The following is a 4,231-nucleotide window of genomic DNA, read 5'->3' as shown; positions in this document are numbered from 1 at the left end:
CCCTTCAGCCTCCGCGCCTTCAGTCGCCCCCGCAGATGCAGACTCCGGCGTCGATTCGCGACGGCGGCGGACTTGGTCGATATGACGCTGCACTACCCCCGTTGACGTGTCCACGGCTATCATTCTCGCCCCCGAAGCAGATTTCACACGTCCAGACGCCCATCTTTTGCCGACACCGTAGTTTCGCACGTAAACGCTGCTTCCTGGTGAGATGGTCCAGTCGTCAGCGCACGGCGACAAGTTCTCATCCCTGGGCGGCAGGCATGTGTCAAGACGGGAACGGAGCTGGTAGCCGAGAAGCAATTCCGAGGGCGACTTTCCTTCATTTTGCGGGGTCCTCCTGTAATGGAATAACAGGCGCATGAGGTTATCTTCCAGTGGGCCATCTTGCATTTTCCGCAAGCCGTCTTTAATGGTTCGCACTGCTCTTTCCGCTGCTCCGTTTGACTGAGGATGGAAAGGCGCTGTACGCAGGTGCACAATATTGTTTCTTGCTACAAACGTGGCGAACTCCTGACTCGTGAATTGCGTGCTATTATCGGACACGATTGTGCGTGGCACACCGAACCGACAAAACATAATGGTACCTGCTGTGTTCGCATGCCTCATTGGTACTGCTTCAATCCACTTCGTGTGAGCATCTACAACCACAAGTATCATCTTGCCGGCTAACGGGCCCGCAAAATCGATGTGGATCCGGGACCACCTCTCGGCCATTTTCGGCCAACTTACGGGTGGTGCTGCCGCAGGCATGGGCAGGTTTTCTACACAGCTTACACACTGCGCCGACAGTTCTTGAATCTCCCTGTCCATCCCCGGCCACCAAAACAGTGACCGCGCCACCGCTTTCATTGACGAGGAGCCCTGGTGTGTTTCATGTAGAAGCTGCAACATCCTTTCCTGCGCATTCCGTTGTATGACGACTCTGTTGCCCCAGTAGATTAACCGGTGAGCCATCGACAGCTCCATTGTGCGATCAAAAAACAGCAACAAGTCGGGCGCCATTCCACTTGTGGTTCGAGGCCAGCCATGCAAGATGTATTCTGCGACACGGGCTAACAACGTGTCCTTGGCAGTGAGCTCCTGCAACTCGTGCGTCGTCACTGGCTTCCAACGACAGCACGTACTCGGAAGGGTCCCCCTCAACTACCGGTTCCCCTGCCGTCGGGGCTGGTATACTGCTGAGGGCATCTGCTGTCAGTAGTTGTTTCCCCGGAACGTATTGTAGCTTGTACTGGTAGCCTCCCAGGAACAGTGCCCATCGCTGAATTCGCGCGGCGGCCATCGGCGGCGTTTGGCGGCCAGGCTTGAGCAGTCCCAGCAGTGGCTGATGGTCGGTTACCAGGGTGAATTGCCGACCTAGGAGGTAGTCACGGAAACGAGAAACGCCAAAAATCAGTGCCAATGCTTCTCGCTCCAGTTGAGAGTAGTTTCGCTCCGCTTTTGTTTACGTTCTGGAACGAAACCCAATTGGTCTGTGCTCATTTCCCACCGAATGAAACAGAACAGCACCCACGCCATACGGGGAAGCGTCATATTCTAGCTTCAGTTCCTTGTTGGGATCAAAATGAACGAGAAGTTGCGCATTCTTCAAAATTTCTTTCGCTTTCTCAAACGCCGACTGCTGCGGTTCCCGCCATTCCCAACGGGCTCGTTTTTCCATGAGCTGATACAAGGGCCCGCTGAGCACAGTCGACATATTGGGCAGGAAACGGGCGTAGAACGTGAGCATGCCAAGGAACGAGCGCAATTCGCTAACGTTACGTGGGCGCGGGGCTTGCATCACGGCGTCTACGTTCTTTTCAATGGGGTGGAGGCCTTGCCGATCTATACGACGGCCAAGGTAAGTGACGGAAGGCTGTCGAAACTTGCATTTGTCAATCCTAAGTTTAACACCGTGCTCTCGGAACCGCTCCAGCACTCTCTTGAGCTGCTCTCCGTTACCACCCTTGCCTTCTGACACTAACAAGTCATCAAGGTAGGCTTGGACACCCGGCAGCCCGCCGAGTACTGCATCCATCTTTCTTTGAAAAATAGCCGGTGCGGAAGCTATTCCAAACGGAAGTCTGTTATACCGAAAAAGCCCGCGGTGCGTGTTAATGACACACAGCCTGCTGGTCGCTTCGTCAAGGGGCACTTGATTGTATGCATCCTTTAAATCCAAGATGCTGAAATATTCGCCTCCGTTTAAGCTTGCGAACATGTCCTCTATAACCGGAAGAGGGTAGTGCTCCACCTCACATGCCGGGTTAAGGGTGACCTTAAAGTCACCGCATATCCTCACGCTTCCGTCCTTTTTCAAAACGACCACGATAGGCGTAGCCCATTCTGCATGTTGCCCGGGCGATAGAACACCAAGTGACACCAGCCGATCAATTTCACGAGAGACCGTTTCGCGGAGGGCGTAAGGAAGAGATCTGGGCTTACAGAATTTCGGTGTCGCCGTCTCTTTGAGTTTCAGGCTGGCTGGTGGACCTTTGATTATTCCAAGTTCTGTTGAGAAAACATCCTCGAACTCGCCGAGCAGTCGGTTCAGCATATGTTCGCTTGGCTCGGCACTTTTTGTAGGGTCCGGCGCAGTCAGGTCTCCAATCGGAACGCCCGTCTTGTCAAGCAAAGCAATGAGATCGCGGCCACATAGGCTGGGCCCTGCACAGTCAAGCACGATCAGCGGACAAGTCACAGATACATTTTTATACCTCACTGGAAGTTCGAGTTCACCCAACACCGGAAGCTGTCCCGCGTAACACGACAGCTTGATTCGTGGTGGTTGTAGGCGCGGCCACTGTGCGTGATGTCGATCGTATACTTGGCGCGATACGACGCAGACCGGGGAACCAGTATCGACTTCCATGGCCAGTTCTAGGTCGCCCCATCGAAACGTGCGGCGTATGGGTGGTTCCAAACCGTTTTTTCTTCCCGAAATCAACGTCCAAACGTGTGCGCTATTCATGTCGTCGTTGCTAGACGCGCTTTCAACTGTCAGTGCCTTTACACTCGCTGCCCGCCTTCCAACCTTTGCATCAGTTGCAGCACTGCAGCACTTCTTTGCCAAATGACCGCGTCGCCCACAGCGATAGCAGCGTGCGTTAGCCCAGCGGCAGGCGTTTTCGTCGTGCTTCGTGCTTCCACATCGGCCGCAGTCATTCGACGCGCCTCGTGTACAGTTACCTCGAGAGGGTGAGCGATGATGAGCTCGCATTTTTAGCACAGTCGGCGGTTCTGCACTCACATCTTTCGCATCGCTGTCGGTTGCCTCGGCCGCAATGGCCATTGTTTCAGCCTCCTCGAGGGTTAAATCTTTCTTTGCCAGTAACTGCTTGCGCAAGTTAGTTGAGCGTACGCCGCAAACAATCCGGTCCCTCAACATCCGGTCTAGCGCACTTCCAAAGCTGCAATTGTCTGCTATGCGCCGTATTTCGACTAGGAACGCGTGCACCGACTCCCCTTCTTGTTGGCACCGGGTGAAAAACTTGTAGCTTTCTGCTATCTCGTGACGCTTGGGATCGTAGTAGTCATTTAAGGCTGCGACCGTTTCGGCATAAGTAAGGGAATTCGGCGTCCGAGTCCCGCTAGCACTTACAGTCTGCGTGTTGAGTGCTGCCACCAGAAGTGCTCTGTGCCTTTTGGAGTCAGTAATAGCATTTGCTTCAAAATACGCTTCAGCCCGAATAAGGTACGCTTTCCACTTATCTCTTGTGTCGTCGAAGACCGGGAGCTGGAGGCTGGTCATGGTCGTCGGTACTTGTTCCGGCAGGCCGTCGGCTTCAACTTTTAGGGCAGCATGGGCGGTTTCCAGACTCGTCGCCACTGTAGTAACACAGGCGCGCGCAGCGCAGCAGCATGGACGATGGTCGGGCAGTCAACGACAGCGTTTGTCAGAAGCGTGATTATATGCGTTGGCATCAAGAGAGGGCAAGGGAGGGGGGAGAGAGGGAGAATGAAGACGCACAGGGCCAAAAAGAAAAGGTGCGCGCGCAGCTGGTTTTGCTGGCCGGTACAAAACGAACGAATACAACACAAGTGAAGCCAAATAAGATTTCTCGAGTTTGAAATTTGGATTTGTCTCTCATACAATAAGATATTAATATTGATACACTCAAAACTAGACAGGCTGTACTTTGTAATGGTACATTAGCTATGTATGTGGTCATACCTCGGCAAAGTTGGCGCGGCTCACTCAAACTCACTCACAATTTTTTTTTTTTTCGAAACACCACTCACTCAAACT

At 53.4% G+C, this 4,231-nt stretch overlaps 1 pseudogene across 1 annotated transcript; it reads right to left on the bottom strand.

The window, feature by feature from the left end:
- Positions 1-821: 821 nt before the first annotated feature.
- LOC144177422 (uncharacterized) lies at positions 822-3,856 on the bottom strand (annotated as a pseudogene). Its single transcript, XR_013323824.1, has 2 exons — positions 2,428-3,856; positions 822-1,359 (listed from the first exon to the last, which is right to left on the bottom strand). The product of XR_013323824.1 is annotated as an uncharacterized LOC144177422 (transcript).
- Between the last annotated feature and the right edge of the window lie 375 nt (positions 3,857-4,231).

Source organism: Haemaphysalis longicornis, unplaced genomic scaffold (genome assembly GCF_048455015.1).
Source record: "Haemaphysalis longicornis isolate Haplotype H1 unplaced genomic scaffold, Haemaphysalis longicornis Haplotype H1 scaffold_1, whole genome shotgun sequence".
NCBI classification, from domain to species: domain Eukaryota; kingdom Metazoa; phylum Arthropoda; class Arachnida; order Ixodida; family Ixodidae; genus Haemaphysalis; species Haemaphysalis longicornis.
Note: the sequence above shows the minus strand (reverse complement) of the source record. Positions and strands in the feature narration are given on the sequence as shown.